We start from the raw sequence: 24508 nt of genomic DNA, 5'->3' as shown, positions 1-24508 counted from the left end.
TGAAAGACAGTTATCACAGGAAGATATCTGGATAGCCTGTCATGGTAAACACATGCTGCACTTTATTTGATTTCTTCATTTTTTTCCACATCTCTAACTAATATTTCTTCAAAATGTTATTTAGATACTGTTACTGATTTAACAAAAAACCCAGGAGGTGTTGGTATTTCATTCTGGACAAAGGTGGATTATCTGGAAATTGAAATCACTCTCTAAGCTGGGAGACAATACAAAACAGTGAGGTAACCTTTTTCTTGCATTGATTTTCCCACATCTACTCTAATTGGGAGACTTAATTTTATGATCTATGTAAATGTCATCTTTAGAAAAATACTTCTTTCAAAAAGAAGGACAGTACTCTCTTCAGGTGTAATAATTAAACACTACTAAAAAGATCTCAGAATATGATACCTTGTTTGTTTTCTGCTCTGATCCAGTATGTCTCAGTGACACTTATTTTAGGTACTTATCATTAAGAATTTATGGGATGTTCTTTTCAAGAGCCCTCATGGCAGTGAATAAAGGAGATATTTGTCTAGATATTGGTGCTCACATTAGCACTCATAATGCATTCTACTGTATTACCCAGTGGGGTCATGAATTACAGGAAACAAACTTCCACTTTCTGGGTGGCTCCTTTACAAAATAGTTGTAAAATCCATCCCTAGCAGAGCTTTGTACATAACTAAACAATGATCTGCTAATTGATCTTTAGGGATCATTTTAGTTCCCACTGAAATTAATGGAAAGGTTCCCGTCTCTTTTGCTAAGAGCTGGGTCATGCCTCTAGTGGGAAAGGTGATTAGATCAGGAATATTCATGGGAATTAATAGCAACTAAAACTAATCTAAAATAATTCTATAAGAAATGCTTATACAAAAAGACTATGTAACTCACCTTGCTTTAGAAGCACTGTGTTTGATCAAAATGTGTGGTAACAGACTCATCATCTGGGGAGAAATTGTTTTAACTAAAGAAAGATCTCATTATGAAGCTTCTAATTTCCCTGTTTAGCAATTGCAAAGTGAATGTTTTGGGAATCAAACAAACAAAAGTTTCACATATCAAATATTATCCATTGGCTGAATGTTGTGTGTAAGCAAGGATGATGGTTCTTTCTTCACCATCACACCAGGGTCTTGAGCTGCTGCAGTTTGAATTAAGGAGCCAAATCTCTATGGCAAGAGTCTGCAAGATGTTTGACTGCTGGATTTTGTCACAAAGAGGGATTTGTACCACTCATTCACCAGAAAGTTAAACAATCTAATCAGAAGTTTGTGGAGCTGTCCAGTTCGCATAAGCCTGCTGAAATTTAAAACAAACATTACGTATGTGGAAAGCAGCCGGAAGTAGAATATCCTTTAGAAACCAGCTGTCTGTTTACTGCCCAGCTTATAATGAAGCTGTTTGTTTTCAACTTGGATGTCACTTGTATTGTCAGATACTCAGTTAATATTGTATACACGTGATATAACCATAAAGGTGGTTTTTATGTCTTTGGTGTTTCCATGTTAAGATACATCTCTATTCGTGGTCATTCTCTCCTTCTCAAGAAATAATTGAGATGAACAACCATAATAAGACAGCTACTATGAAGTTTGGAAAGACATGAAGATCAAGGACCAGTCGTTCTGGCTAGGTTAAACAGATAATGACCAGAGGCAAGTATGTGATAATCAACAGAAGGCGCAAATACTTGATTTCAGATGAACCAAGTGATGAAGACAAAAATACAGATTTTTTTTTTTACCTTATTTATACTTTTCATAAACTTAAAAATAATTTATTCCACATGGGAGATCTCATCTGGATTTGGCACTAACACAAGATCATGCGTGCCAATGAATTCCCACATCAGATACCCTTGTAGAACGTAAGCTTTTGGGGAGGCTGTGGGTCCTTATCAGGTGTATTTACCCACAATGTGTAACTCCTGACTCAGAGAGCTCGTTTTACAACTTTGCTGAGAACATACGGGGAGTGCCTGGGTGTGGGATTGCCCTTCTGTCAAGAAAAGAACCAAAACAAAATTTATAGCAAGGAGTGTTCGGAGCAGGTATCCTATGTGAATGAATATCCTGTATGGGCTGCAGGCTAATTATGTCCTCTGCTCATTTGCTAAGGTGCTGTCGTTCAGTGTATACATGTATTTATTTTGCATCTTTACAAACAGAAAGTGGAAGTCCAACCTAGTTAGCCTAGTTTGATAGGTAGTTCACTATAAGTCTGGACAATTAATCTTTTCCACAGAGATATGCATATCCACTTGGTGAAACTCCACCTGACCACCTGCTGTTGGTTACAGCTGGTTACAGGTCAGGCTGGCGGGCTTCAGAGCAATGCTGCTGTTTCTGAGGCTGCTTGGACCTTCAATGGACCAAACTGAAAGAAACAATGTACAGGGCTTTAATGGTCCTGATGGTGTCCACCACAGACACACAGTGCAGACCTTTCTGTGCATCCTCACAACGCTCGTGAAAGCTGTGGCATCAACATCCACACACTGCAAGAGGGCAGGGTGCCTGGGTTAATCTGTCTTAAGAGAAAACTTGCTCATTTAGTTTACCACAAAGTTATATCCACTTTGTTGGGTCAGAAGGTATGCTAAAGTGGCTACCCTTAGGGAGCTGTGTGCTGTGTGGTTACACAGCTTCCTGGGGAGATGCTCGCTGGGCAAATGGCTCTCAGGATCTTCAGGTTAGGCTCTGCCAGATGGGACACTCAGCCTTGTCAGCAGGCCAGCACGTCTATGGGCTGGTAGTGCGTGAATTGGGGAATGGGCACAGTGGCGCAACAGCAGAAACAGAGGCACAGAGCTCAGGGTCTTCCCACCACGTAAAGAAGGAGTCAAAGGTATGAGAACAAGAAAGACATGAGTAATAGGCTGCAGCCACTGCGTTTCTATTTTGCTCCAGGAAGAGGACAGTTGAGGACATGCCAAGTAGCCCCACCATCTGATCCTGGGACAGGGACAGCAGGGACACGGCTTTAGCCCATACCATTTCTGTCATGGCAAGGAGTCACGCAGAATGTTGTCCTCAAAATCAGCCAGAATTTGCAGGCTGACATTTTACATGAACTGGGTGGAAACCCATGCTGAAATCTGTGGTGGTTCAGCTGTCCCAGGTTCAGGGCAGCGGTGTCCATTAGGAGGGTGGTATGTGTACACAGCTAGGGAGTAGTTGTGTTGACCACCTGTGTTTTACCTACTGGAACGAATCTGTCACAGCCCTAATTTTCACCTTTCAATTAAAGAGCCTTTTAAGGTCTCCGATTTTTGACCAGTGTTTTAATGAGTTAAAAAACTTTTAATAAACTGTTGGCATTATTGTGTCAATTGTATCATCTGGGTAAGAAGCTTAACCCAATGTCTAAAACTGAATGCATTTGTTGAGTCTATTTTTAATCTTTAAACATGAAATCTAAATATATTTCTAGACAGTCAGAAAGGTGATTATCTCTGTTCTCTCCATCTAAGGCAATGTGCTTTCCTAATAATGTTATTTATAGCTAGAGGCTGTTAAAGTGTAGCACAGACAGTCTGCCTACATATCATGTAAAACTGCTTGCTGGAGTAATTACACATTTTTCTTAAGCAATGTGGTAACAGAGAGATGGCTGAGTACTAAGTAGGTGCTTGCCTGGCTGCTTACCTGCATGTCCCAAAAGCTCATTTCAGCTCCAGACGTGCTGGATCTGAAGGATCTTGCCATTCTGTGCCATGCTCTCCCTTTACAAATTTTTGCTGAATGACTCTGATGCACAGCTTACAGCTGTAAGTCTCCTCTGACAGGGTAAGCTGCAAAGCGACCCCACACTTTTCAGACTTTAAAGCCATTGTAATTAGTCCAAAGTGAGCCACACAGATGGCTGGAGAGTGATGCAGAGCACCACCACCTGTCTTACAACTGAGAGGCTGTGCTTGGAACATGAGCGTTGGTCCCCAAATCAAATACTCTGTGGGTCTGCTCAAGGTGGTCCTGGATGCTTTTTGGAAATGATTATTCACCTCCTTCCAGATAAAGAAAGATTAAATAGATGAGGATTTCAGCTTAAAAAAGAGCTGGGGCCTATGAAGGAACTTCTAATATCATATATGGTGAAGGGAAGAAAAATTCAGAACCATGATTCACTATTTGTAGCGATTTGGAAATGAAAGCATACCCAATGAAGTGATTTGGTTTAAAACCCCCACAAAAAAGGAATTGTTTTCAAGCAGCACATACATACATAGCGGAACTCATTGCCACAGGATATTCTGGAAGCCAAAAGTTTACATGTGTTCAAAAAGGGATCAGACGAATTCTTGCAAGAACAGCCCATGCCAACTATTTTGGATGGAACCTCTGGCTCAGGAAGTCCATAAGCTGACTGTCAGAAGCGGGTTGGATACCTCAGGGAAAGATCACCATGTTAATTGCATATGTTTCTGCTATTCCTTAAACAACTTTTACTAGCCATTATCAAAATTGGTAGATTGGGCTAGACAGAGTTTTGATCAACTAAAGTACATCAGTTCTTATACTTTAATGTTCTGCTCCTTGCCTGCCAAAGAAACAACTTCAACTGGATGTTTTTATAGCTAGCAAAGAAAATGTAGAAAAAGGCAGACTGAAAATTGAAAGATGCAGTCTCAAAATAAAGAACTTATGACAAACTAGGAAATAAGTGTCATTTGAACTGATAATTTTTTTCATCATGATGAATTCTAAACAGTTAGATAGATAAAGGGATATTAGGGAACTCAGCAGGAAAGTTAAAAATATGGACCTTGATCAAGAGTATCCCAGTAAACCAAGATTATAGTGGATAATCATGCCTAAGCAAATCTCTAACTTAATAGTGTTAACTATTCTGTTCAAGGATGAGGAAAACAAGATGAAAGAGAATTCTAAAAGCAGCAGAACTGGCCAGGGAGGGAAAAAATCAGGAGAAGACTCATTTCCAGCAGCCAGGGGAGAGACAGATGAGTAATTTGAGATAAATTTTAAAAAAGCCAGCAAGATTTAAAAAAAAAAAAAAAAAAAAAAGAGCGAGAGACAAGAATAAAGCCCAAGAATACTCATATTTTCTTGTATTTACTCTGTGTTCTATGTGCTTGGTACATTTGCTGAAAATTATTAATAATGATAGGTTTGAAAGGTGGTTTTCAGACTGCTGTAATTCAGGGCCCAAATGTCAAAGGATAAAGGGAAACATTGGAACTTATCTGGAATGACCTTAAAGATAGAAAAATGGGGAAAAAAATGCAATAGTACGATGAAAGATTGATCTATAGGTTAAGGTATTAGGTATGCTTTGAGACACGGCTCCACTCCCTTTGCTCTGAGTGGGCTTTTCTGAGTAGTCACAGTCAAGTCTTCAGTGTGTTTGGCCTTTGGTACGCCATGTGTGTGGTCTGTTTGCACTTCTTGAGGCAGGACCAGTCTCTCCTTCCCGCAGTCAGCCTAAGCAGAGTGTCACCCTAGCACTGATGTGGTGGCATAGCTGTAAACCAGGTGGTACTAACAGAAAGCAAGACTGCACAGAAACCAGTAGCGAATCAGTCACTTTTATTACAGGAAAAACAGGAAACATCTGAAAGAGGCTATCAGACTTCCAAAAGGTGGCAATTTGTTTGTAAAGACATTGCTAAAACATTACAGTAATTTTCACCATATAAGGTAAAGAAAAGGAATAGATACAGCAAAGATTTCTTTCCTCCATAGGAAGCAGAATTTCTCAAAGAAATTGATATGTTAGGAGAAGCAAGCTGAAAAAAAGCAAAAATTAGGAGGAATGTTAAAGCTCTTGTGCTGGGAAGAATTCTTGTTGTTGTCCCCAGGCAAAGAAACAAGTTCAAATGCTTTAACCATCCTTTGGAATGAGGGATGTTTCAGCACTCTCCAGAAGTTAATCTTGCTTTTGCCATGTGAGTCGCTTCTATGGACTAGCCAGGAAACTATTGACTTGAGTAGCTATCCTATTAGGGAAAGCAAAGCTGTTCATGTAGATCACAGTTAAAGCACAGGATAAATTATGATTTAATTATAGCTATTAAATATGAAGTCACGCATGACTAATTGGAGGAATTGCCAGAAAGAATTTTAAAGGGAAGCCAAGGACTTCATAATCCTGGAATTCTGAAAAGTTTTCTATTGAGTGCAAGTGAAAAAACCACATTGTGGATTTGTCTAGACAGCACAGGTACATGAGCTAGTTCTGCGTGTGAGTTATCTGGGGACCCTGGACCAGCACAGCTGTTAGCACAGTGTTGTGCCCCTGAATCAGGGCTAATTAGTACGCATTGCAGTAGCATAAGTAATACTGCTTCCAGTTTGGGAGATATTTGTTTACTACCCACTCTGGTTATCTCTGACACTGCAATGAAGGCAATGACCCTCTGAGATTAGAAATGAAATATGTTCAAATGGTGTGAAGAAGTGTTTGAATAATCTCCATCAAAGGACAGATATCAACCTTCCCATAGAAGATATCCCAAAGATATCTAAAAGATGAAGTTGCTCAGAGTTGAAAGAGATATGATTATGGAGCATTTTTAGCCAGATATGCTTTTGCTACAGCGTAAGTATATGTCTCATTTGTTTCAGGAGAAGATGCATGCTGAAGTCTACGCAAAGGCAATTAATCACTGCCATGATGTAGACAGGGTTTTTTGGTGCACTTAGAAGACACTTCTGAAGCCTTGCCAATTCTAGACTCAGCTTTAGGGATTTTTTCAGACTAGGACGAAGTAACAGGGCATTTTTCCAACTAAGTTAGTGCAAGCTACCCAGCATAATTTAATGGAAAATTACCATCGCTTTTGCTATAGCTCCGTGTCTCCTGCTCAGTTCTAGTCAGTTGGGCAGATGAATGAGAAGACTGATTTTTAAATCAGAGGAGACCTTACTGATGTTCTTGTGTTGACCATTTGCTGGACTTGTACTTCATTTAGTCATTCAGATTATTCTCACATCGAGTCAAGCTTCAGATCACTACTGGGGTGGCAATCAGGGAGTACAACTGGATAAATGGGCTCTGCATTTTAAATGAGCAGGGTTGCTGTTATAGGAGGTACAAAGACAGCTGAAGGAAGGAAGGAAGGAATGGCTAGACTGTGTTCACTAGCTGAAAAAGAGGAAAACAGTAGCTCTGTAGTAGTCTTGTGGAGTCCGAGCATTTAGTTTCTTGCTAATGGTCAAAATGTAGTTCGGGCCTTTTGTCCCTGTGGTCTCATTTTGGAAAAGCTGAAAATTTTGAGAGCAAAACTCTACCTGGAGAAGATGATGAGGCTTAGCTTTTGGTCACTAAAATTAAATTAAACTGCGCTGTTCGTGACCGGTATGCATGTGTGTGTGGGGTGTGTGTGTATTTTACCTCAATGTGACTCATGTTTCATAGCTGTGACTATGTTTGCTAAATTCTTCCTCCAAATTTCCAAAATGGTATAAGCCTTCCTAGCTTTAAAAATGAAAGGGCTGCTACAAGTTATTAAAGTAGAGGCAGTTAACTTATATCTGTAGCAACAGAGAAGATTCAGTAGACTGCTCCAAAATCAATACAGAAAAAAACAGCCTATTAGAAAAGAGTAGGGAAAGCAGGTCTGTATTCTCTGGGGAAGTAAAAGGATGGGAGGCCCACATATTTCTAAATGAAGAGTAAGGAAGATGTTAAAAGGCTGTTGGAAGTCATGTCAGAGGGAAATAAGAGAGGGGAATTACCCTGTTACGATGGTGTTTCTTTAAACAAAGATTTTAAAAATATGTACTATAAATAGCGTTCTCCTGAGAGAGAACTAGTGTGTGCACACAGTTCTCAATAGAAAATGAAAAAATCTGGGAAGATAAAAAATATAGTTGGAGCCAAAAGCCACCCCAGATCAGGCTTGCTGACATATCATCACAAAATGTGCTGTAACCTTCTAGATTACAATAACAAATAAAACGTAAGTACCTGTGTGAGGGAGATAATCTCCCGAACCGTGTTTGGGACATTAGCAACATGAAAGTTATGGTAATGCATTAACTCGTGGTTTATAGAGCTATCGTGACATATTTCCATGGGCTGGTAGCAAAACTAATTTCTGTTTTTATACAGAACCAATAGGTACAAAGCCAATACAAATCCACAGACCAATAGCTTAGGGATACTCATGGCAAAGCTGCATGCCAGAACACAGTAGTTGGGGAAATGGCAGGTGTTACCTTTTAGTATGTGTCATCATTTGGAGCTTGTCTGATGCTAGTTTCCTGGCACATCATGTCTTGGAGTTGCTACAACAAAATATTTGTCCTCAGATATCACTACACCGATTATTTCTCATCACGTCATACAGCAGAGAAGAAAAGGGGAATCTCAGGTTTTACTTCTCTTTTTGTTTCCATGGACACCGTTTTCTAACTCTGTATGGAATCAAGATCTGCTGCCTTCATTAACTTCGTTTTTGGAATGAACTTCCCTATCAGCCTTTACAAGTCATTGAAATAATTTGGAAAAAAAAGAAAAGAAAGAAAACAAACACAAGACTGAAAATCCACATAATACAATTCCAAGTAAACAGGAAGCTGTAGGTTAAGGCTGAATAGAAAACATCATTTAAGAAATTGTCTTAGAGGGAGTTTTATGAGGGTGTAACACTACAATTTAATATAAAAGCTCTCTTTTAATATTTTTTAAAGATAGATTTTACACTTTTTGGTTTACTTTTTGCTTGCTAGCACAGCTTGTTGCATATTATGTGTAATATACGCTTGTGCGCCTTGCTTGCCAGGAACCTGTGGCAATAAGATATCTGTGTTTATAAAAAAAAATAAAAAAAATGTTCAGGTATTTTCATCTCGAATGCCTCCCACCTAACACCTTGTTAAAGTAACTCTTAGCAATTTCCCATTATTTTACTGTTTCTAAGGGTTACTTCTTTATACGTGCAGAAGCTATTGTTCCTCATGAGAGTTTAAACCTGTGGCAAGTCCAACATTTAAGAAAGCAAACTCTTAGCCTGTGGTTGTGTAATGAGTTGTTGACTAGCCTTGGGTTTGCAGCAGCCACCAAAAGCTGCTCAGGGCTAAGGAAAGGATTTGTTCATTGAATGGCAGGGCCAAATGAACACAATAGGGTCAGGCTCCATCTGCACCATTTGCTGCAGAATTTCCTTCCTTCCCTGTGCTGTGCATCTGCTGGGAGCTGCTGCTTGCCAGCTGCCAGTTCCCACTGTCCCCCTTCTGCCAAAAACCAGCTGAGGTAAGTGGGATGTATTGGAAAATTAGGGTCTGGGAAAGAGGAAGAACTGCACTGAGCCAGAAATACCAGGGATCAGGGAGAGGTGAATGAAAAGGTGTGTGACTTGGTGTGCAATGGACAGTCCAAGCTCACTCTTGCAAAGGGGTGTTTTGGCTGAGAATAGAGGACAGGAAACAGAAGGATTTGTGAGGAAGGATTTAGAGATGGGAGCAAATAGTTTTTAGAATGACAACACTAACATTAAGTAAATTTTGAATTTTATAAATATATTAACGATATATTTCTATCCAGTACTGCAGTTCAGTTGTAAAAGCAAATGCTAGTCAGTGTTGGAACAATTTTTATGCTGCATTGCCACTGCTTCTTACTTGGCTGCTGGAAGATTTCTACATAAGGAAACTCTAAACCAGATCCTTAAAGAGACACATTGGCCACCAGTCTTGTGGGTAGTGAGTAGGCTAAACAGATCTGCAGGATTTGTTTCCTTTTCTGTGTACTTTATACACAGGTGATTTAATCTACAATTTAAGTGTCTTTTGAGGCTAGTAAGTATTTCTGAAAGCAGATAAAATGCCTGTTCTATGTGCTTCTTAAACTAAATTTTATCAAACTTCTAGAAGTATTTACTTTTGACTAAAGAACAAGATGTTGGGGCCTAAAGGTTAATTTTTCTGCAAGTGGCATTGCAGTGCCTGAAAGACTTAGAGTGAAACCAATTCTTCAATTAAAATGATGGCTTCTTCCCATCAAAATGTACACTGAAAATTAGCATCAGTCCAGCACAGCAAAATTCACTTAATGGAAGATTGGCCTTGTTCCACAGAGGTGTACTCCCCTTCTCATTGCATTCCAGATACCCAAAGATTTATTGAGGTTGCTCAAAAGAGCTGCTTCTCTTTGAACACACCTTACTCATAGCCTGGTCTAGTTGTCAAAACCAGCCTACCCTTATGGAGGCTTGGACTCTAACGCTAATAAACCTGGCCAATGCATCTAACCTTAAAACTCAGAAGTTTTGCACTGCAAGAGGCAGATAACATCAGTAACTCTCAATCCCCTAGAAAATGTGATAGACTTTCATCTTATCTTTGTGCCATCTCCTGAGCCAGCAGATGTTCAGTTCCTCCTGGGCAGGAGAGTAAGAACCAGCTAAAATGTCTGCAGCAGCTGTTCATACTCATGCCTCCACCCTGGAGGACCTGAGCTGCTGCTGACAGCTGCACTCTACGTTTTGCAATCCTTCCCTTCCGTGAATCATCTTTCAAACCCCAACGGAGGCCACAACCACAATCTGAGCAAAAATAATACCCACACATAATGTCAAGCGGATATTTAGAAGTCCTGTTTTGGAACTTACTTGTCTGCAGAGGTATCAATGAAAATGTGTGCATATTTAGTGTTCTTAAAGTACAGGTTGTATTTCTACTTGCATTTGCTCTATGTGTGCATGTAAATGTATGGGAATATTAAACTTACAGCATCCAGTTCATATAGAGTCTCTCAACTTTCAAAATCAGAAGTCATTAAAATACTGCTTAGAAGAAACTTTGGTGGTCAATGTGTACTGCCTCCCATACCAAATGGTTGTCTGTAGCCACCATCAGATCAGGTCAACCATGACTTTGTCTAGCCAAGTCCTGAAAACCTCCAAGGATGGAGATCCCATATTCCCCTGGGCAATCTCGCCCTGGTGCTGCACTGCCCTTCTTGTGAAGAAGTTTTTGTTGTAGTTCAGTCTCAGCTTCTATCCATTGCCTGTGATATTTTCAGGCAAAATGAAATTAGACATGAAGTAGGACTTGTAAAACCTTTTGTGCTCCAGGTTGCATAGGAATCTGTACAACTAACACTGCCGAGCTGGGTACTAAAGCTTGCCTGAGCATGTGTTTGTATGCAGAAAACAGGCACCAGCCCTCCTACTGGCTGCTCCATAAATGACTGAAATCATTGTGCATGCTCTAATTGTGTATGTGCTACTCTAACCACCTGGGATTTTGAAAAAACAGGTTTGAAAGTGTGAACACGCGATATCTGTTTCCTTTAAAATCATAATTGTTCCTGGCTTCAGTTTATTGTGCCAAATGCAGCAGGAAGTGAATGTCAATAAAGGATTTTTAACTGGATGTAGACACTGCTGAGGTATACAAACATTTATTAGAGGTAGTCATGGTAACTAGAACAATGTATTACACAGACTTAATATGCAATTCTTATAAATGTAGTATTCCACCGCTCCAAAGACAGAAACTTTTGACTATTCCAGGCTCTGAACTGGCTACTCAAAATTGGTGTCAAATACATCACTGGGAATAAACTTTTAAAATTCATAGAAGAGTTAAAACTGATTGCAGGATTACTTAAATTCAAGAATCAACTTAAAATTCACACTTCAGAGAGTGGGAACTATCTCATTCTCCATCAGAAAATGATAACCTGAGTTAAAAGCCTCACAGGCATGTTATAAAAATATTTCCAGGATCAGATTATCTTGGATTTATAATATTTATCTTCCTTCAAGCCAGAAATTTCTCTCTGCTGGGAACAATAGTCTGACTTGAATTTGTTCCTTCATTGATTGGTGCATTCAAATTTCACAATGAACTGACATCAACACTTGCTGTGAAAACTGCCTGCAGATGCAGGGCTGAGTGTTTGTCCCTGAACTTCCACCAGCGGACTGTGCAAATATTTCTGTGTAGAAGAATCTCTCCTGGGTGACAAATAACCGCACCATTCTAGTGACAGGGCTTTAATTAAGTCTCTCTTCTGTGATCAGCAGAACCTGCTCTGCTTGACATGAGAATCTTCTGTCATCTGCTTTTGCCTCTGGTCATCATTAGGAGAATGAAAGTCTCAAAATCAGTCAAAGCAAATGAAAAGGAAAACGTAAAATTACTCTCTAGAATGTTTAAAATAATTTTCCACTTAGAAACAGGAAAAATCCTCTGGTTCCTTGCTGAATTTTATTTTGTCCAGTATCACATATGAATTCTGACTTGTTATTACTAGCTGCTTAAAAGTCAAGTTGACAGATTTGTCATTAATCATAGAAAAACAATAACACAAGCATATTCTCTTAGAGGAAAATCTCCTCTCCCAATTACACTCACTCATTTTTGCAATACCTTATGCTGGTACTGGAAATAGAGGCCAATTTTGCATCTTTCAAGCTAAAGACTGCCCTTTTAATCTCTTAAATCTGAAATTAGATGGATGAGATGTGTGATGTGTGGGTGTGAATGTGCATGTCAGGACACAACCCTGCAATTCCTTTCGTCTTTCTTCAGAGGTGAACACTGAATTATGCACAGCTTCTAATCTTCAAATGATTCAGATGTTCGAATCCTTATTAGTATCACTATCTCAGCCTGCTTTTAGAAAGAACTAGATTAGCAGAGCAGGTACATAGCACTCTGCACGTCTCCACAATGATTCACAAGTCTGGTGTCTCTGTGTTTGCTATTGCCAGGTGACCCAAGAGAGGAACTGAAGTATTACAGAAAATTGCATTGAAGTTGAAATTGAGGAGAGAGATTAGTGGAAAATCCTCAAGAATCTGGGAAAAGGGGACAGTGGGGAGGTACAGAGGAGGGACACGATGGATAGAAGGGTTGTACAAAGAGAAGGGAGATCTGTAAAGATGTGGTCTGGCAGGCATAGACCTGGCTTTGGTCTAGTGGCACCAAACGGTGGATGTGATTTTCCTTGTGACGGTCTCTATTGTATCTCTAAGTTCTGTGCTTGCAAAGGGCTTTTTGGGGAGGATTTTATTTTTGGAGGGGGAGGATAGCAATTTTGTGTTTCCTCTGAGCCCCTGGTGTAACAGTACACAGCCATCTGATGTCTCTCTGCTACAGCCCTGTCTTCTGAGACCAAAGGGCCACCAAAGCATGCACTTAACATTTGGTGCCTGCAAAATAAAAACATTTTCAGTCCTTTTGGCTGCAGCCACTTGAATAAAGTTTAAATGTTTTTTTCCTCCTTTCTTTCCCATTTGAACTAACAACCTGAGAGCTGACAGAGCAGCTTGACTGAGTGTGAATCAACAAAAACCTCCATGATAATTGACATAAATTTCTAGGTTACAGTCGAGGCACTGTACAGCTCATGTTTTGGCATGCAGCTGGCCACTCAGGACTGGTTTGGTGCCTTTGACAGTACAGAGTGCATCGTGAATGACCCCATCTTCTGAAAAGCTTCCATGATATGGCTATTTTCAGGTTATGAAGAAGGTGGCTTATGGTTGCACGAAAGCATTTCAGGTCACAACAGAAGTCTTTCCTGATTCCTTCAGGAAAGAAGGTAGTCCTTTCAAGTCGTGGTAAATTATTGGCACCGATTACAGTGCATCACCTACCATTTCTGCTATGATCCGCTAATCTACAATGCAGGAACTAACCGTGCCTAAGGGAGCTCCTCTGGGATGAACATCACTCAGCATGTTGGTCAGCATGATGCTCACCAACCAACTCCTGCACTGCTCCAAAACCACTGCTTTCTGTAAAATGACGTTATTTCCCTCAGGTCTCCGTTGTAACTCCACTGTGACAGCCTAAGCTACACTGGGACCCTCCTAGACCCAGGAAAAGGAGGTGTAAGATTTTAAGAGCAAAACTTAAATATTACTTATCACTGTTGTTTTCTTTGGTCCAGAGGAAAGATGAGGACAAATATTGAATGCTCATGAAAGTGCAAAACTGGAAAACAGGATTTAGACCCAGGAAAAGGAGTGCAGAAATTTTCCTGATTATTACAAAAAGAAGCTGAACTACTGCATTTTTAATAGTAACTACTGTGAATGGGGGTTTGAATAAGTTGGTTCAGCAAGCCCTTAGAATGACTATAAATCTGTGAGAAGTACAGAACTGTATAACAGCTTCATTAGGGTAAGAAGTGCCCAGTCTCTTGCAAGATGAAGGTAAGATGTAAGCAGGCCAATCTGTGGTTATTATCACTGTATTTGCACCAGATAGTATGAATAATTAGTAATAACAATAAAGCCACTGTGTAATATCTGTTGCTAAAAATGGCAAATATTTTGTGATAAAAAGAAATAATTTCAAATGAAGAGTGAGTTTTGGTGACATGGTAAGCTTGAAATGACGAATGTTCCCATTTTTCGTGGTTTAACCCCAGCTGGTAACTAAGCACCATGCAGTCGCTTGCTCACCCCTGCCTCCCCAATGGGATGGGGGGGAGAATGGAAAAAGCCTCATGTGTTGAGGTAAAGACAGTTTAATAGGATGACAAAGGAAGAGAATAATAATAGTAATAACATAGAATAATAATATTAATAATAGTAATAACAGCAACGACAATAATAATAAAGTGATGCACAAATGCAATTTTTCACCACATGCAGAAGGGAAAAAACCCCAAACAACTCAATGCCCAGTCTGTTTTCAAGCAGCAATCCCACCTCTCAGATTGCTTCCCCAGTTACATATGGAGCATGATGTTATACAGTAGGAAATATCCCTTTGGCCAGCCCGGATCAGCTGTCCTGGCTGTGCTCTCCCAGCTTCTTCTGCACCTGAGAGGGCACAGTGAGAAGCTGAAAAGTCCTTGACTTGGTGTAGACACTACAACTACCTAGCAACAACTAAAAACATCAGTGTGCTATCAACATTATTCTCATACTAAACCCAAAATACAGCACTATACCGACTACTATAGAGAAAATTATCTCAACCAAAACCAGGACACCATAGATTCCAGGAAATAAGGTTTCTGATGTTTTCTCTGAATGATTGAGGAGATGCGTGTGGTTCAGGCCTGCCTGGTGATAGATACACATGTACATGCCATTCTGTAAATGCTGTGCCTATCTGTCTATGCACAGATAGATACTTCTATAGATAGACATATTTATATTTCTGGGCAGATACATAGGTAAGTGTACATATTTATAAATTTAAAGGATTATACAGTGGCTGTATTACTCAAATATATTGCAGATCTAAGTGGGAAATCATCATTGAAACAAGAGAAATGTAGTGTATAACTCATCTTTTGAAACATGTTACAGGAGTGTACCTTCTCGTACTCTATAATTTAAAACCCCCAGACCCTTAAATGGGCAATTTCTTGCAGATCCAGATAACGCAAACTTATGTCTTTATTGTTCATTGCAACTCTGGTCCAATCAGCAGCTGAAGTCATGGAGATTGTATATGTTTACCAATATCATAATAGATGTAATGGGCAAAATCCTTTCCATGTTCCTCATTCTGCCAAAAGCCCAATGTCTTTGACTTTTCACTTTGAATGATCATTCTCCACAAGCCAAGCGTGAAGAACTCAGGCTAAGATTTCACTCACCTTCATTTTATATCATTTGCAGTGTACAATGGAGAATCAGACTGAATGATTCTATGCAGTTTGTTAAATCATTCAGGATTTCACCCCATGTCATTCTGATTACCTAAAGAAAATTTGTATATTTTTGGGGACTAGGTTTATAGAAAAGAAAAGAATAGTCCCGAAAGGAAGATTTATTTATGACTAGAAAAAAATAGGGGCCTGTGTATGTGTGATTCACTCTGTTTATATTTATTCATCTATCTGCTTGGACCACATGCATAAAAATTTAGTATAATTCAAATAGAACAGAATCTGCTCAGTCTTTTTTAATGATGCAGCATAAAATGGTGCACATAAGAGATTTTATACTGCATTTCCTTTTATGTTAAGCTAGGAAGAAATGAGAAACCTGCAATAATTTTTTACAAACTGGGAAGATTTTGTGTATTTTTAGCTTGATCTGGAAGCAATAAAGATATATTCCTAATTTCTTGCAGTACTTAGATTTTATGACAACCCAAATAAACCCTCCCAAACTTGCCAGTAGTACCTATTAGATGCAAAACAGAGTCAAATTCAGTGGTTACCCTCTGACTGGTTAGAGTGTAGGAGGGTGTTAATTAAAAATTCAAATTGTCATTTTGGTGTCAGGAGGTCAAGTGACCTGGGTTAACAACTTAAAGTTACAGGACAAAGCCCTCTGGTTTTGTGACTTTGAAGATGCTTTGGTCCTGCAGGCTGTCCCCAGCAGCCTTGGCAGGAGCAGCCCTATACCCACTGTCTTCTCCAGGCACCTGGACCATCCAGCCTTAATGCCCTGAATGCACCTCCCGGAAAGCACAAGTGGCACAGCTGTTTTCATGTTTTAAAGGAAACTTTTGGGGGTCTAGAGGAGAAAAAGAAGCTTGAGGAGAGTGGTGAGGTTTTGGCTGTGGCAAAGTAGGAGAGACTGATGTCCCAGCTTCACACTTCCTAGATGAGAGCCTGTGGGATGAGGGATCTTGATCTCACACTCCTGCAGGGAGACAGACACAAAGAATAATTTTTCTCCAGCTCTGTAAGAGATCTGTAGGAGAAAAGATGTGGGCTCCAGATCCCAAGGGGCTGGAGGTGCTTGCTGTTAGCTCTGAAGTGGGAACTCAACTTCTGAAAAGGGAGTCAGTTGAGACACTTTTCTGTGTAATTTCTAATTGGTTGTATTTATGTAACTGCCTAATCAGAGCTGGGATTCATCTTAATGAATGTCAGCTGCTTAGAAGAGGTAAATGCCCAACTCTGGGTTTGGGATTTCCCTCTGGGAACCAGGTATGTAAAACACAGCACAGGCATTGTAATACCTGACTTAATATGCCGTGGCACTTTATGAGTTACATCCTCTAGGTATTTAGCTAGCAATCTCTGCAAATATTATATAAATGCAAATATAAAAGACCTGGCTTCAGTTGTCCCTGCCTTATTTCTTTTGTTTACTTGTAAATGGGTATGGATCCTCACATACAGGATGTTCTAAAAAATAATGATCAAATTCTTTTTATCTGAATTAGAAAAAATGTTTGTAACTGCAGTGTAATTATTAGAGTTACACCACTATGTCAGTGGAACAAAAATGATACACATGATCTGTAACCAATTACAAGGACACCTTAGAGTTCACATTTCAGTATCTTCAAGAAACTGTTCAGAGATGGCCTTAGTCTGGTGCCTTTGCTGATGTCTCTTTGCAAGTTAAGTGATGAAATATCTGCTGAAATCAGTTTGCCTTTCTTTGTCGAAACCTTTGTAAACTACATGAACAAGGGGCAGAATGAGGTCCCAGCAACCAACAGAAGAAGAGCTAGCCCTCAAAATACTGTGTTGATCCCTTTACCCGAAAAAGACATTTGCTCTTTGCCAGCCAAAAGTTGGAATTTAAGTAAACCATTCGTTATCCTTGTTCCAACCAAGCAGGTGTGTGACAGATGATACAACAAAGCTGCGAGCAAAAGGGGAGCACAATGCGAAAACCATTAGATAATAATTCTTATTGTTACAAGAATAATATAGTTGTTATGAGCACTACAAACCATTCATCTTAGTACCAAAGCACTAAAAGCTGAAATCCATCTTTGTTTTCCTTTCCTAAGGCACTAAAAGAAATGAACTCAAAGATCTACAGACCCCACAGGGACATGTCACATTTTCATTTCCTCCTCCTTTAGAGATAACAATGGATCCCTGAAGGCTGTTCCTCTTGTCTAGTTAAGGTTAATGACTTGTGCTTGATGACATTAAAACCTGCTTCTGCCACTGTTTTGTCTGCTTTGATGAGTGATTGACAGCCCACCAGAGCATGGGGGAGAAAGGAAAACTCAGTGCAGCCTGCCTCACCTGTAAATCTCCAAGCTGAACTCTGGCAGCTGGATACCAGGGAGCAAAAGTGCAGCCGTGCCACCTGACCTTGGCGATCCCTTCTGCTCCACAGTCTAGGGATGGAGGGATGGAGCTTGCGGGAACTGCCGTGGGCAGGTGGGACAAGGCCCTCGGGGTTGGAAAGGCGACTGGGAGAACAGCAAGGCGCCAGGAGCCCAGCACCCACCGCAGAGGAGCAAACAGGGTGGTCATTTGCCTTTGTGCTGGTCTCAGTCACTTTCAGGGAATGCGAGAAAAAAACTTTATTCTTCGAGTCACGTGATGTTAAAATTTCATTGGAGGGGAGCAGGCAGAGGTGTCTGTAACCTCGACAGAGTTCTTCTGAGAACTGTTAAAAGTGTGTTCTCCCAACTCCTCTTTTTCCTAGAGTGGGGTTGAAAAAAAGAGCAATCGTTCACACATATCTTTGTTGGATATAATTTTCTTACATCTCGATCCTTAAAGATTAGCATGTCACAGGCATCTCTGTTACCTAGCAACTAGGATAAAGCCAAGAAAAAGGCCTAAATATCAATTCCTAAAGAGTAATATAAACACTAATACAGTAAGCTTTAAACTCTTAAGGAGTCTTCCTTTTATTATTAATGAAACTATCATGCCTTTTCCCAACATAATAAAGAAATTCTCATCTTAATGAACTCTGCCGCTATTGATCCATGTCTATCTTTGAAGCAGCCCTTGTGCTCTTCAAACGTTTTGTTGGCACAGCTTTACACCATAAACCTTTCATGTTAGCCACTGAACATCAAAATTACTTTGGTGACTTCTGGCATGATGAAAGTAAACAAGATAATTCCTTATCTAGAGGCAGCTGAAAAAAACCCTCATCTTTGAATGATCTCAGATATTGTGACAACTTGCAAACCTGATCTGTACCTCGCATTTCTCCTCTGACATTCCTCCTTTGTAAAGGAGGAATTTTTTGCAGTTTGAGAAACTGCAGAACAGAAGTAGTACCACAGATCCTTCTTGCTGTGTTCGTTCATAAAGCTATTCAGCGTGATTAACAAACAAAGTTCCTATTCTAGCTGCTCCAAGAGTCATTACATACGGGAAAGGACTGCTCATTAAATAGTGATAGGAGCCAAGTCTCTATCAGACTCCAGAAAAAAATGCAGTCCCTTGGGGACTGCAAAAGCACCAGAAGAACTTGTAGCAGGCTTCACAGTAATCTTCCAGGGGGACGATAATGGCTCTGAATTCCTGTTCCCACAGGCCAAAGATGACCTTCTGATTCAGTTAGCTTGCAGGCAGAGCTTGTGAGTAACAGTTTTACACAGATGCAATTAAAACCAGAATTTGACCCAAAGACTCTTCTGTACATGTATTCATAGAATCATAGAATCAGTTAAGTTGTAAAGACCCTTAAGATTATCGAGCCCCGCCACCAACCTAGCACTGCAAAATTCACCACTAAACCATGTCCCTAAGCGCCATGTCTACTCATCTTTTAAAGACCTCTGGGGATGGTGACTCAACCACTTCCCTGGGAAGCCTGTTCCAGTGCTTGACAACCCTTTTGGTGAAGAAATTTTTCCTAATATCCAATCTAAACCTCCCCTGGTGCAACTGAGGCCTTTCCCTGTCATCCTGTCATTTATAAACATGAAGTAAGTTGCAAGTATACACCTGATCTAGACAGGTGCGTCACCACTCATTTCACATGACTCACTCTCAGTTTGGTTGGTAAATCCGCTAACAGTCTTGTTTTGTTTGATTGGATTAGTTCATTGGTCTCGTGGAGCACTCATTCAACTTCTGGATCAGGCCAAGTTGATTAAGACCCGATGCCATTCAGGGTCTTAATTGTCAGGGCTTACTTCTTGCATTTGCAAAATGGTCTGTCAGAGCACTTGTGGAAAGGAGATTTCCACAGGTAGTGCCTGAAGTGTCTGCATAAAAACTAATTTTCCTGTCCCCCCTGTTCCCAACAGATCTCAAATCAGGAGACGTAGTAGGAATGTCCCAATGTTCATCACCTTTGGCTCAATGCAATGTTACAACAGCCACTTGTAACAACGCTCTCTGCGATTCGTCTGGGCCCTGCCAAGAGAACATGTAGCCCTCACCCCAGTCTTGGTAAGGGACCCCTCTTGCCCAACTAATAGATAGAGTCCATAAGATCCGAGAGGCATCTTCTCGGAGGCTGAGGAAAATTCCAGGGCCTAGGTCTAAATCTTCTGCCTCTCTCACAAATAGACCCTCTTCCTGCCCTGTCACACCAAAGTTGGTATAACCATTCAACTGTTGATTCCCCAGGCTGTTCTTAACATGTTATCTGAATTTTTCACAGATCATCTGTATTAAAATAATGAACTTCAGTGGTATCCTGTCTCTGTGGTTTGTCTCCAAGTGGGTCACTTCTTGTATAATCAGGAGCCATATTGGTACAGAGTCATTTACTTTTCTTCCTCATCAGACCCATCTAGCCTATTCCAAATGTCTCCATCCTAGTTGCTATCATACATAGCTGTGCAAACTTTTATGGGGTCTAGATCTCTACCTTATAATAGCGTTTCATGGTGTTTTCTTGCTTTCTCTATGCCCTGTGGCACTAATTGTTTTTTTGAGATGTGCTCTTTTCCCAGACTCACTGCCAGTCAACTCTCAATCCTTTGTTGAAAATTCACTCTTCCACTTTCTAATTTCTTCTTCTAACTTCTCAGCCCGTTCTCAATTTTCTATATTGCAGCTAACAGCCAGCACATCCCTTCCTTCCCTCCATCTTTCTTCATTTTACACATCTCCTTCCAATTAGTGAATTCATTCCATACGTCTTTCAGATTGTGGCTTATTGCCTTTAGTAACTCCTTATCCCACTTAGGATCTTGCCATCCATTTTCCCTAAAACCCTTTTGCAATAGATACCATTTATCAGGGGAATCAGTCATCATTCTAATTCAAGGATCCTGCTGACTCCACTAATTAATTCCATCACCCCATGCTATGGGGACAGGCAGATTTATTTGGTATCCTTGGTAGAACAATGACACAAAAAGTTGTTGTTGCAATCAAAACTTTATTTTAACCTGGACCCTCTGCAGATTGGGTCCTTTTACAAAACTAGTATCAGAGATACTCTGCAGATGAGGTCATTTTAACAAATTAACTCAAAGTACACATACAAAACTCACTCAAGCCTCAGAGGAAGCAGCCTAGGGTGGAGGTGGCACCAACCACTGGGGGATCACGGGCCTGCTATCCAGCAGCAGCTGCTCTGGTCTAAGTCCCATATAAGTTTCCAGGCACTCAGGACCCCTTTAAAGGAAAAGTGGATACATAACAAGCTTGCCCACATCTAATGGCCACCAGCCCCACAATATGGCACATTAAGAGTTTGGAGTAGGGGGCACAGTTCACAGTTCTCTCCCTGACCATGGGTCTCTGCATAGTTTCTCTGTTCCTCCTTAGTGGCCTTGACCTTTGCATCCTCCCCAACTGGGTCAGGGTCAGGATGGATGTCCTTCCTGAAGACCTGAAGCAACCACCAATTCATAGAATCTGGTTTGGGTTGTGTGGCAAGCCCCCCCCTCCAAAAAAAAACCTTGCTACATAAACCCACAACTGAATCACAGAATAGTTTGTGTTGGAAGGGACCTCAAAGATCATCTAGTTCCAACCCCCCCACTGGACATGGGCAGGGACACCCTCCACTAGACCAGGTTGCCCAAAGGCCCATCCAACCTGGCCTTGAACACTTCCAGGGAGGGGGTATCCACAGCTTCTCTGGGCAACCTGTTCCAGCGCCTCACCACCCTCACAGTGAAGAATTTCTTTCTCATATCTAATCTAAGTCTACCCTCCTGCAGTTTAAAGCCATTACCCCTCACCCTGTCAGTACATGCCCTTGTAAACAGTCCCTCTCCAGCTTTCCTGTAGGCCCCCTTCAGGTACTGGAAGGCTGCTCTAAGGTCTCCCTGGAGCCTTCTCTTCTCCAGGCTGAAAAACCACAACTCTCCCAGCTGGTCTTCATAGAAGAGGTGCTCCAGTCCTCTGACCATCTTCATGGCCCTCCTCTGGACTCGCTCCAACAGCTCCATGTCTCTCCTGTACTGGGGCCCCCCAGAGCTGGATGCAGTACTCCAGGTGGGGTCTCACGAGGGCGGAGTAGAGGGGGAGAATCACCTCCCTGGACCTGCTGGTCACACTTCTTTTGATGCAGCCCAGGATACGGTTGGCTTTCTGGGCTGCAAGCGTGGATCGCCGCCTCTTGTTGAGCTTCTCATCAACCAACACCCCCAAGTCGTTCTCCTCAGGGCTGCTCTCAATTCATTCTCCATTGCCCAGCCTGTACTTGTGCTTGGGATTGCGACGACCCATGTGCAGGACCTTGCCCTTGGCTTTGTTGAACTTCATGCAGTTTGCACGGGCCCACCTCTCCAGCCTGTCAAGGTCCCTCTGGATGGCATCCCTTCCCTCCAGCGTGTCGACCACACCACACAGCTTGGTGTGGTCAGCAAACTTGTTGAGGGTGCACTCAATCCCACTGTCCATGTGGCCGACAAAGATGTTAAACAGTGCTGGTCCCAGTACTGACCCCTGAGGAATGCCAGTCATCACTGGTCTCCACTTGAACATCGAGCTGTTGACCGCAACTCTTTGAGCGTAACCATCCAGGCAATTCCTTATCCACTAAGTGGTCCATCCATCAAATTCATGTCTCTCCAATTTGGAGACAAGGATGTCATGTGAGACCATGTGAAATGTTTTGCACAAGTCCAGGTAGATGACATCAGTTGCTCTTCCCTTATTGCAGAGAGCCTGGCCTCCAAATGGCCCAGCAGCATTAGCCTTCACAGCCCCCATGGCTGGGTCAGGGTCAAGAGGGATGTCGTTCCTGAGGACCTGAAGCAACTGACTATTGGTGCAGAGAATACGGCCTCAGACCTGCCCCTGGGCCAGCTTTGGGGCTACCTTGCCCAGGTAGACATGACCTGGCTGCTTTGCAGGGACTGGGAAACCGTGTGACTGCTCTGCATGGTTTGGATTGAACTTGGCCTCTGGAGAAATGTGAAGAGACCCCAGGGACAGGTGAGCAAAGATCAGTCACACAGGAAGGGACCGGGTTGTGGGGAGCAGGGAACCACAACAACCTTGGTAAAAAAGGATTGCAATGAAAAAAAAGTCCAGCGCAGGCAAGAAAGCCTCAGCAGGCCCTGAGAGGTCCTCTGCCTTTTCGCCAGGGACATGCCCCCAGCATGACACAGGGACTGCTGGAGGCTTCCTCAGCCTAAGGTGCTGCCTGGATCAGTCCTGCAAGGCTGGAGTTCTTCCAGAGGAAGCCAAGCCCAGAAGGATGTTTCTTGGTTCCTGAAGCCCCCGCCCACTTCATTCTGCCCCCGGCCCTGTTATTTCCAGGGAAGGGGACAGATGGCCTCATTATCCATGGGGACGGACTGCTGGGGAAAGGGCACCTTCATTGACTATGACATGGTCTACTGGCTAGAAACCAACAACCACCCTGCTGGTCCGGCACCTGAGGCATGTTGACTGCCTCCGCCTGAAAGAGCTCTGGCACCAGTGCTCCAAGAAGGTGGTGTGAGGAAAAGGCAAGAAAAGGAGAGCCTTCTCTAGCTCCCTGTACAACTCCAGCTAGAATGTGCATCTGGCAGATTGGGAACATGAAAGGCAGCGGTGCAAGTGCTGCTGTCCATGCGTGGTGGGACATGAGGTAGGAGAGAACAGGCATCCATCGCTGTGAGGTGCCCCAAGGGTGCAGAAGAGGGGCCCACATCCTGGCAGGGTGCCTATGTCCCCATGAGGTTCCCGGTGGGTGTCCATGTCCCACTGAAGTGCCTGGTGCGTTCCCATGTCCCAGTGAGTTGTGTGGTGGTTGCTCCCCATGTCCCTGTAAGGTGACAGTTGTCAGTGCCTGTCCATGACCCATTGGGTTCCTTAGGTCTTAGGACCTCCAAGGCTGATGCGAGGGCAAGCATCACACCAGGAAGAGGGGCAGGTATTAGGAAGTGGATGGATAACAATTCCAACTGTGGCATTTTCATCCAGCAAACAGTGAATTCTCTTCACAGTGACAGCCAGCTGGTGCATCAGGACATGCCTCAGCCCACCAAATGCTCCCGGGGTGAGGGCACCTCTGCTGACTACAACCTCTTCTGCTGGCTGGAGGCCATTATCACCCCAATATTCATCTGTTTACTCTCTAGGTGCCAGCAAATCTTGCCAAGGACAGTTGGAAAAACATTATTTTCTAAAATAAGCTGATATGAGAGAAGATTGTGAATTTGACTGTAGACTCCACCATGCCCTCTGTAATCATTTGCCATGGCAGCACTGTGTTTAAACAGTTTAAGCCAAATTCTGCTTCATTCATTCCTATAATTCCACCAATGTCAAATGTTTTCCGTTGCTCACATTATTGCTTCATAGAGTTTTCCCTAGTTGAGGATGATTCCTGTTAAATTATGTAATAATTGCCTTGAATTTGCCAGCACATGCTACATAAAATGTCTTCAGCATCTCAACTTCTTAAATACAACTCTTTCTCTCATTGCTATCATTATTTTCCTTTTCTGATCTTGTTCTGGCCTGAATCAGAAATACATGAAAGCTCAAA

Source organism: Balearica regulorum, chromosome 1 (assembly GCF_011004875.1).
Source record: "Balearica regulorum gibbericeps isolate bBalReg1 chromosome 1, bBalReg1.pri, whole genome shotgun sequence".
NCBI lineage: Eukaryota > Metazoa > Chordata > Aves > Gruiformes > Gruidae > Balearica > Balearica regulorum.
This window is presented reverse-complemented; position numbering follows the sequence as displayed.